This window comes from Mobula birostris, chromosome 2 (genome assembly GCF_030028105.1).
Source record: "Mobula birostris isolate sMobBir1 chromosome 2, sMobBir1.hap1, whole genome shotgun sequence".
Taxonomy (NCBI): Eukaryota; Metazoa; Chordata; class Chondrichthyes; order Myliobatiformes; family Myliobatidae; genus Mobula; species Mobula birostris.
In genome coordinates this window covers 198,816,344-198,828,108 of record NC_092371.1, presented here as the reverse complement: position 1 = coordinate 198,828,108, position 11,765 = coordinate 198,816,344, and positions in this window count along the sequence as shown.

Below are 11,765 nucleotides of genomic sequence, written 5' to 3'. Positions count from 1 at the left end.
CTGACACATCTCCATTAATATTTTTTAAACCCTGTGGGTTTACAGGTTTTTCAATATGCTGCACACAAACATCTGGGACCACTTCTTTCTCTTTCCATTTCAATTGGAAGCAATTAGCTATTACACGTCCAGGTTTCTTACAATAATTACAAATAATATCAAAATGTCTTTCCTTCACATGTCTCCCTTCATCCTCACTTTTCTCACTAACTTCAGATTTAATTTCTAATTTACCTTGACTCTCTGTGCTGTTTTTCCTTTTAAAAATTATACCTGGAGAAAATTTATTCTTGTGAATTAAAACATACTCATCAGCCAATTTAGCAATCTCCTGCAATGTAGAGGTGTTCCGTTCATTTAAGTATGTTCTCACTTCAACAGGAATGCTTCTTTTAAATTCCTCCTGCAAAATCAGCTCTTTTAATTTATTATACTCCCCATTCACATTTTTAGAGGAAACCCATCTCTCAAAACACACAGATTTCTCATTGGCAAATTCCACATAAGTTTTTTCCACCCATTTCTTCTGTGACGCCAAGCCAAGCTATGGGACAATTGATGCTAATGAGAGAGATAAGAGAGACAATGGAGAAACATTCAAAATGCTAGTAAGAGAGGAGAGAGGGATTAACGGAAAAGAAGCACAATTCAGAATATTGACAGACCGGTTGCTTTGAACCTGAACTGTTTGAAGTTTGATGGACAGGTGATACCCCAGCAGGGGGATAAAAAGAACAGGTTCGCTAAGGCACAGGACACCACGAGACCACGAGACAACGAGACCCTGGAAAGAGCGGTGTGCCCCCACAAGTGGTGGGAGTTTGGAGGTCCGGTTCGCGGGAACCGACCATAGGCTCACAGGGTGTAAAAGTCTGATCGGTGGGATGCCAGGTTCACTGCGGAAGAACGATCGTATCCGGAACGGAGGGGTCACAGTTGATGACCACAGCGGGATAGAAGACATCAAAAAGGGTCTGCCTGAAACCAACTGCGAAGACATCAAAGGTCAGCCTGAACCAAAATGCATCCCCCCCCTCTCTCCAACGGTACAACAGCAATTACTGTGAACTGCACTAAGCTGAAATGAACTCTGTGTCACTGTAAGGCTGATCATTTTACTCCTAGACTGCAATAGAGCTTGGTTGATTACCCTAGTACTGTGTATAGGTGTGTATTATCATTGCTAACCTGTTACATTTATATTCTTATGATTAGAGCATTGTATTATTTGTTTCTTTAATAAAACTTTATTAGTTCCTAGTAATCCAGACTCCAACGAGTGTTCCATTTCTGCTGGTTTGGCAACCCAGTTACGGAGTACGTAACACTTCAAACTTCTAAATCTTTCTCTATACGCTTCCGGAATCATCTCGTATGCCTTTAATAATTGCTGCTTAACAATATCATAATCCAATGCTTGCTCAGCATTTAAAGCTGTATAAACTTGTTGTGCCTTGCCTTCAATTACACTTTGTAACATCATTGGCCATTGGTCTTTCGGCCACTTTAAACTCAGAGTAACTATTTCAAAATGTTGGAAATAGGTTTCTACATCAGTTTCATTAAATGGAGGAGCCCAAATAACCTCACGACTAGCAATAAACTGTTTCGTAGAACCAGAAGACTGACTCCTGGACCTTAATTTCTGCATCTCTAGCTCGAATTTCCTCTGCTTATCAGCTTCTCTTTCTTTAAATTCTCTTAATTTAATAGCCTCCATAGCCTTGAATTCCTTCTGTTTATTTACAGCTTCTAACCGACTCTTTTCCAAATCAGCTTCTAATTGCTTTAACTTTATTTGTTCAAGATGTAACTGCATTTCCAGACTACTCATTGGAAACTTATCTAGTACCTCCTCATCAAATTTTTCTTTGTATGAAAGCCTTGGTGGAATTTCTCGTAATTCCTTTAATATCCAACTTCCTAGCAATCTCCAATACCTCAGGTTTCCTCACATTCTCTAAAGATCACGAGTCAGGCGTCTTCAAAAACCCTTCAATATCCATTGCTGCCGAATACAACACACACGCCAATCAAACCAAAAAAAAATCCGGTATTTCCCTTTTCCAAATCAAAATGACAATTATGAGCTCTTAAACTCAATATCCGAACATATCCCGGACGAGCCTCCACAGTTTATGTTACGTAACCGGCAACAATGAATATCAATGGAGACAGGTTATGAAAAAACAACCAAACATTCATTAAACATGGATAAACGATAAGGAAAAAAAAACAAACAAAAACTTTAAACGGAAGTTAACAGATATGCAGCCGTTCACCAACTCGCCACTCGGCTCAGGTTCTTAAAGTGTTAAATGCAAAAGCAGTTCTTAAAGCGATACAGTCAGATATAGTTCTTAAAGCGATAACTTCAAAAGCCCAACAGATTTACACATTCAATTGGGAGAGACTTCTCTGGAGAAAGATTTCTTTACAGACGCAACTTTCCTGCTGGTTCTGTCCACAGGATTCACGATGCTGAAAATAAACAGTTTAAATCAACTGACCTTAAATTCCTCTAGAGAGAGAGAGCACCTTTTCGCATGAACTCCTTTCTCTTTTTGGCAAGAGTTATCTCCGATGCAGGTAGCTACTCCTCCAATGAAGCCTCAATAAGGTCGATCCTTTATTAAACTGCCAAATGATGCCGACTCCTCTCGATCCTTCGATCCTGTACTTTGATAAATTCTTCACCCTCCCTTCTATTGTTGGAATTGGGTAAATCAACACATCTAGCAAAAATTTTCAGTCCAATAATATGGAATCTCGCAACAAAACGCACAACCGCTTTAAAAATGAAACTGCGTCATAAGAACAAACGCGCAACAGAAACGGAAACACAGCACGTTCTACCTGGAAATCTACAAACTCAAAAACCCATTGCGTCACCTGGGTCGACCCTTATATAGTCATGGGTCACATGTCACCACGTGACCTCACGTCGGCAGGAAAATCACATCAGGTGACCTCCAAAAGACCATTACATAATTCTCACAAAAATAAAAACACTGATCTCCTTGAACATGTAACACTACCAGACAGGTATATGGGGGAATTGAAAGTGGGGGTTATATGGGAAGCAGGATTTGAGGGTCAGCACAACAATGGTAGCTGGAGGGCCTGTACTGTGCAGTACTATTCTATGGTGAGTTGTCGGAGGGATTTGGAGCTAGTGAGCTGTCAGAGGGATCAGGAGATAGTCAGTTGTCGGAGGGATTAGGAGATAGTGAGTTGTTGGAGGGATTCGGGGTTAGTGAGCTGTCAGAGGGATTCGGAGTTAGTGAGTTGTTGGAGGGATTCAGAGTTAGTGAATTGTCAGAGGGATTCGGGATTAGTGAGTTGTCAGAGGGATCAGGAGTTAGTGAGTTGTTGGAGGGATCAGGAGTTAGTGAGCTGTTGGAGGATTCAGAATTAGTAAGTTGTCGGAGGGATCAGGAGTTGGAATTCCATGCAGGCTGGAGGAACAAGGTCCAATGACAACCTGTGGTTGCGAATGGGTGAGAAAGGAGCTCAAGGTCTAGCTTTCGTGTTCCCGCCATCAGCTAGTGCAGAGCTCGAAAGCTACAATTTGGTGACTAATAGATCCTGGGCTCAATGTTAAAGACTGGGGCCCAAAGGTTGAAATGGAAGACCAGAAGTCGAGGCCCATTGGCCAGAGCCGGAATCTGCAGATCTCTGTGAGTACACTGAGGAAGTTGGGGGCCCAATGTCTGTGAGTTCGAGCCCAAGTTCACTGGAGGCTGAAAGCTGAAGCTGGCCTCTGCTGTGGATGAATGACTGTGCATGTGTGTACGTGTATGGGTGGGAGACAGGAATGGGGCTTGTTTCACTGTTTTTGCTGCTTTTTTTCCTGTTGAGTTCTGTGTTGTCCTGCTGAGCAATGGGGGCATGCTATGTTGATGCCAGAATGTTGTGGTGACTCTTGCAGGCTGCCTACCAGACCCTTGTGTATGTTGGTTGTTAACGCAAATGACAACTTTCACTGTATATTTTTGATGTATGTAAATGTGATAAATAAATTTGTATCTTGAATCTTGAGGTGGGATTACGGTTTTGGTGGGTGTTATTGTGCAGGCCATGCAAAGCTATTTAAGTGTTCTTCCAAGTAAAATTTAAGTTTCTTGAAGTGTAAGTTGTTGCTTAAAATATTATATTTATATCTAAAAGTATTTATAAAAATATTTTATTTACTGTCTATTTAAGACAGACAACATTCCAGGCTGGGTATTCAAGGAGTGTGCACACCAGCTAATTGACAATCTTGTGGACATCTTCAACACTTCATTCATCTGGGCTGCTGTTTCCACGTGCTTCAAATCAGCCGCCATCATCCCTGTACCAAAGAACTCTAAACCTTCAGAGCTAAATGATTGCCACCCAGTGACACTGACACGAATTATCACAAAGTACTTTGAATAGCTGATAATGGTATATATCTATAGGCATCCATTAGTCTCATGAGACCATGGATTTGCGCCTTGGAAGGTTTCCAGGATGCAGGCCCGGGCAAAGGTGTATGGAAGACCAGCAGTTGCCTATGCTGCAAGTATCCCCTCTCCACGCCACCGATGCTGTCCAAGAGAAGGGCACTAGGGGCCGATACAGCTTGACACCGGTGTCATCGCAGGGCAATGTGTGGTTAAGTGCCTTGCTCAAGAACACAACACGCTGCCTCAGCTGAGGCTCGAACTAGCGACCTTCAGATCACTAGACCAATGCCTTAACCACTTGGCCAAGTGCCAATGGTATATATCAAAAAATCTATTTCCGTCACATTGGACAGTCACCAATATGATTAACGACAGGTTCAGAAGCAGAATCGTAAAAATTGTTAACGTAGCAGTGGCAATACAATGCAACACATGAGAATATAGAAATCAATCAATCAATCACGGGTCGCAGCTATGCCTGCTATTTTGTCAGCTATGTTTCAAGCCTACACTCGTGTCTGTTCCCCACTTTTCCTACGCTACATTGACGACTGCATTGGCGCTGCCTCCTGCACCCATGTGGAACTCGTTGACTTCATCAACTTTGCCTCCAACTTCCACCCTGCTCTCAAACTTACCTGGTCCATTTCCAACACCTTCCTCCCCTTTCCTGGTCTCACTGTATCTACCTCTGGAGATGGCTTATCTGCTGAAGTCTATTATAAACCCAAGGACTCTTACAGATTCCTGGACTATATTTCCTCCCACCCGTTACTTGTAAAAACGCCATTCCCTTCTCTCAATTCCTCCATCTCCACCATATCTGTTCTCAGGATGAGGCTTTTCATTCTAGAATGAAGAAGATGTCCTCCTGTTTCAAAGAAAGGAGTTACCCTTTCTCCACCATCAACGCTGCCCTCAACTGCATCTCTTCCATTTCATGCACATCTGCTCTTACCCCATCCTGTTGCCACCCTACCAGGTATAGGGTTCCTCTTGTCCTCACCTATCACACCACCAGCCTCTGTGTCCAGCAAATAATTCTCCAGAACGTCCACCATCTCCAGTGAGATCTCACGACCAAGCACATCTTTCCCTCCCCCCCACTTTCTACTTTCTGCAGGGATCAGTCTCCATGTGACTCCCTTGTCTATTCGCCCCTCCCCACTGCAAGCGGAACAATTGCTACACTTGTCCCTACACCTTCAATATTAATACTTCAATACCATTCAGGGCCCCAAACAGTCCTTCCAGGTGAGGTCCCTACACCTTCAATACTATTCAGGGCCCCAAACAGTCCTTCACCTGTCAGACTGTTGGGTGTCATATACTGTGTCCGGTGCTCCTGGTGTGGCCTCCTGTATATCGGTGAGACCTGACATGGATTGGGAGATCACTTCACTGAGCACCTGCACACCGTTTGCCTGAAGAAGCAGGATCTCCCTGAGCCACACATTTTAATTTTACTTCCCATTCCCATTCCAATATGTCAATCCATGGCCTCCTCTACTGTCACAATGAGGCCACACTCAGGTTGGAGGAACAACACCTTATATCCCTCTGGATAGCCTCCAACCTAAAGGCAGGGACATTGATTTCTCGAAGTTCTGTTAATGCCCCCACATCCCATACTTCATCATTCCCCATCTCTTTTCCCTCTCTCACCTTATCTTCTTGTCTGCCCATTGCCTCCCTCTGGTGCTCCTCCCCATTTTCTTTCTTCCGTGGCCTTCTGTCCTCTCCTATAAGATACCCCTTTCTCCAGCCCTGCATCTCTTTCCAGCTTCCCAGCTCTTTAATTCATCTCTCCCCCTTCCGGTCTCACCTATCAACTTGTATTTATCTCTCCCCCACCCCCCACCTTTTAAATCTACTCCACATCTTTTTTACTCCAGTCCTTCTGAAAAGTCTCGGTCTGAAATATCAACTGTAGTTTTTCCATTAGATGTTGCTTGGCCTGCTGAGTTCCTCCAGCATTTTGTGTGTGTGTGACTAACAATTACTTCATTCTCCTTACACTTGTGTACAGGAAATGACATTAAATAATTTTGACTCTCATGTTTGCGATGATTGAAGTTTACATCTTCTTCAGTGAAAACACAAAATACCGGAGGAACTCAGCAGGTCAGGTAACATCTATGGAAATGAAGAAACAATCAAAAGGTCCTGAAGAAGAGTCTCGGCCTGAAATGTCGACAGTTTATTCATTTCCATAGATGCTGACCTGCTGAGTTCCTCCAACATTTTGTGTGTTTTGCCTTGATTTTCCAGTACCTGCAGATTTTCTCGTGGTTTTGATCTTCTTCAGCCAACCATAAAAGGATTGGATTAATCTCTGAAAGTCAATGGCAGATGAGAAAAATAGAAAGATTTCATTATCGAGGAAATAATATTACAGAACTAGCCTAATGGGCCAGGTCATACTTCTGTACAGAAATGCACACATCAGCACCTACTGGATTAGTGTGTCTGTACATGATAGAGCAAGTGTAATTGTGAAAGGTATGTGGACCTTTGAACTTCTTGCAAAATCAGATGTGAAACATTGAGCTTGATGGAAATCGTATTCACAAATCCTCTAAGTGGTACTTCCTAACAGTAATAAACATTGAAAAAGTCCCAAAATAATTAGAACTAATTATTCATTTTAAATATACATTGTTAAAATTCCCTTTTGTTTGCAGAGCAGAGTAAGATGGTTCCAATGATACACGATACAGATGAAGAGTGGGGAAGTCAGAATGAAAGTGAAATGGCTGAAAGAAGCGAAGTTGCCAATAAGAAAAGCATCATTGCATATTTGGCTTCATTTAAGCCAAAAAAATCTTCATGATATTCATGAAGTGCCTAAGAAAGGAAATTGCTAAAAATAAAAAAAAAGATTTAATTGAATTGACTTTATTACTTACATCCTTCATCTCAATGAAGAGAAAAATATTTTCGTTATGTCTCTGTCTAAATGTGCAATGTGCAATTTATAATAAATATTATGTACAGCAAGATAGTCAGTATAATATAGAAATACATTTGTATCAGCATGGGTTAAGCAGTTTGATGGCCTGGTGGAAGAAGCTGTTCCGGAGCTGTTAGTCCTGGCTTTTATGCTGTGGTACCGTTTCCCGGATGGTAGCAGCTGAAACAGTTTGTGGTTGGGGTGACTCAGGTACCTAATGATACTTTGGGCCCTTTTTACACACCTGTGTAAGTGTCCTGAATAGTGGGAAGTTCTCATCTATGGATGCACTGGGCTGTCCGCACCTCTCTCTATGGTAGTGGTCACTAACCTTTTTAAGCCCAAGATCCCCTACCCCAACCTCAGTGAAAGGCAAGATCTACTGACTAAATTGTTTAGAGAAAAAACAGCTCAGATTGTACTTCCAATTTGAGGCCTTTTATTTGGGTGAATTTTATTTGAATTACACAAAATACTTTTGTCAAACTTTCAAATGAATTCAAACAAGAAAACACTGTAGCTAGCATATCAAACAGGCCATAGCTGTCTTTCTTTAAGAATATTACAATACTTCACACCTTTAATTCTAAGTTTCATTATTTAATTTTATTTCAACACGAAAAATAAATGAATAAAAATTGACTGTTGCACTCAGTGTGATGACTGGGGCTGAACACTTTCTGCTCGTTCCCTGAAATTTGGCTCATAACTACTGACAGTCAGTCTGAGACAATCTGTGAGGTGTAGGGTTGCCAACTGTCCTGTATTCCCCCCGGCTAAGGTAGAACGTTCCTATGAAACGTTTCGTGCCGAAATGCTTTACGCCGAAGAAGCAAATACCATTAATCTATATGGGAAATTATTTTGAGTTTTCCTAGACCCAAAAAAAACCTACCAAATCATACCAAATAACACATAAAACCTAAAATAGCATTAACACATAGTAAAAGGAGGAATGAGATGATAAATACACAGCCTATATAAAGTAGAAATAATGAAGATTGAGCCAAAACCGATTCCTGGGGTTAAAATAAATCGGCACATCACGCATGCGCACAGAGGTGCTCGTACAAGGCTTCATGGTCATGGTAGTCTTTCTCGGGGTAAACACAAATGTCCTGGGATTTGACTGTTACTTTTGTCCCTTATTTGGGAGTGAGACAGTTGGCAACCCTAGTGAGGTGTCTGTCAGTAAATCAGCTCCTGTACTTAGATTTAATAATTTTCATCTGTTAAAATGCAACTTCACATTGATAAGTTAACCCGAGGTAGGCACTTTCAGTGCTATAAAACTGATGGACACACCCAGCATTGCTTGGCCCCATCAGTAGTAATTCCCACCCGTTTATGAATGGGGATGTCATTTTCACGGACATAATTTTTAAAACTCATTGTAAATATCCTCACCTCTCGTTCTTTAATTGAAAAAGAGTGAGGAAGTCCTCCTTTGTTGTAAAATCCTGGAAAGCCAATCTGACAAATACAACAAGCTGAGCTGTTTGCATTACATCCAGGGATTCATCGAACTGTAGTGAAAAATATTCACGTCCTCTGACGGTGTCTCTACCCTCCTTGTCACTGTTGCAGGGCCAAGCAGTATATTATGTATTACGGTTGTGATGCCGTTTTTGTTTTTAAAGTCATTAAAAACAGTCTCTGCGGTAATGACCATTGCTTCCTTGAATAAATCGCCATCAGTAAAAGGCTTCTTGTGTTCAGCCATAAGGTGACTTACACGAAATGATGCTTCAATAGCAGCCTTATTTTGAGCAGCATGTTTTGTGGAAAATGACTGCTGGGCCTTCAACCCCGATTTCAGCTCCTCAACTTTCCAGGCACGAATTGCGCTCTTTGGGGGGTAGGTGTCTTTAAATTCCTGGTGGTTGGTGTTGCGGTGTCGCTCCAGATTCCCTCTTTTAGACAGTGCTTGTGTTTGGTGGCACAACATACATACATACATACTTGCCTTTCACCAAGGTAAATAGAAATTCCTGTTCCCATTCTGGATGGAATTTGTATGTTTTCGCCTTCTTTCGTGGAGCCTCCACTGTGCTATCAGGATATCATGTGCAATTGCTGATTGCATCACCTCTGATCTGAGCCGACATTTACGTGCCAGGTGGCACCTAATTAATTAGCTTGTTTATTTCGGCTTTTTTCTTAAAAATGTGTTGTGTGCGTCCCTACTACCGCTGTACCCCTGCCTGCTTCACGGCCCGGAGGTTGGGGACAATGCTGTATATTGATGTTTGCGACAGTCTGTACTCTTATCTAATCTGATTGGTCACTTTGATGCAGCACAGGCTACACTGAAAACGTGGTGCATGGCGGGGGAACTACACACATGCGCACTGGGCAGAAAGTATGGAACTAAACCCCCGCAACCGGGAAACAATCTCTCTTTACAAACAGCTTTTAGTGAAAATATTGCTGTATTACCATTATCCTAATTAGTATTACTTATTTTTATAATGCTCACATTACAACAGTATTTGTGTATTTATTTCTGATTTTTCATCGGGATCTACTGGGACAGTCTCAAAGATCGACCGGTTGATCGCGATCGACGGGTTGGCGACCCTACTCTACAGAGTCCTGTGATTGAGGGAAACACAGTGCCCATACCAGACAGTGATGCAGCCAGTCAGGATGCTCTCAATTGTGCCCCTGTAGACAGTTCGTAGGCTTTGGGGGCACATAACAAATTTCTTCAACTGTCTGAGGTAAAAGAGTTGCTGTTGTGCCTTTTTCACCACACAGCCAGTATGTGCAGGCCACATGAGACATTCGGTGATGCTTATGCAGTGGAACTTAAAGCTGTTCACCCTCTTAGTCCCAGGTCCATTGATGCCAGTAGGGGCTAGCCTGTCTCCATTCCTCCTGTAGTCCACAATCAGCTCCTTTGATTTTGTAACACTGAGGGAGAAGTTGTTTTCTTGAAACCACTGTGTCAGGGTGTTGCCAAAGAGAAGTAAAATAATCAGATCAGAAAAATATGCAACCTGATTGCCTGAGTTTGCTTAAAGTGATTGTTCTTGCATCAATACAAATCAAAGAATGTTCAAGGCATAGATTTTATATTCCTGCAGAAACACATTCTTATCTTAATAAAATTTGCACTAAAACTGTGCAGCTTGACATCAGCCTGGAATTTTCTAGAAATTTTTATTAACCAGCTAAACGATGCTGCAATGTTAGTTCCTTCAATGGAATTTTGCATAGAACATATTTTTGCAAGCATTGGTACTTCATTGCTGATTCTAAGAAATGAAAGCCAATTACATGATTTTGCCCTCTTACAAAAGACCAGCTCTCAACATTCCAGGATTCTCTTATATACTGGACCTGTGTACATTTGCACTAGGAACTTGTATGTGGTTCAAAACCAAGTGATATTCATACAAATGTGATCTTGGTAAAGGCATAGAATTTGTCTTTTCTTAAATATAAATGAAAGCCTGCTCCGTACCTAGCTAAATTTGACCCCTGATATACTGTACTTGCTGAAGAACTGGATGGGCCTCAGCAGCAGGAGACCGTGAGTGTATAGTCAGTGGCAACTTCATTAGGTAGAGGAGGTACCTAATAAAGTGACTACTGAGCAGAGTACTGTGCATATGAATCTGTATTTAGTTGATCATTTTGATTAGTGAAGACTTTAATGGTGACAAGTTGTTCCAGGTAATTGAGTTTGGCTACACATCTTCCTATGATCCTTAGCCTGGTTCTCAGTACGTCTGATTACATTCCCATCTCATTCTGGTTAACCATCTGAACCCAAGTCCCAGCAAGGCACCTGACCAACTATCCTGACCCCTGCCTCTGGCCACGAGACTGCTCACGTTCCAGACTATTGACTCTGCCCTGATTCACTGCATTCCTGTCCCCTGACTTCTGTGACAAATTTATTCATGCTCCTAAACCCAGAGCTGACTACACACTTGACCCAAGCCCCTGATCACCCGTCTTGCATCTTGTCAGGCACGGAGCACACGTACTCTTAGGAGTATAGAATGCTAAAGAATCAATACCTTCTGGGTGAAGAAATTTATTCCTATCTCTCCCTGTGTACTTACTTTGAAGTTCATAGAAATATCAACCCTGCATCTCAACTCCAAATTTTATATGTTTTCATTAAGTAGCAGATATGGTATCTTATTTGTATTAGTTCATGAACAATATTTAAGCCTGCATCAGCAGATTTTCTTTGGAGAGATAGTAATTAAGTTTAAGTGAATGATTCACTATCCTTCTGAATTGTCTTAATAACTTACCAAAAAAACGCAAGGATAGGAATACAGTAACATTCTTGTACCATGAAGCTGTTATTAGAAGAAAGGATGTTGGACTATTGCACTCATCTTCCCCGTGGTGTAGAT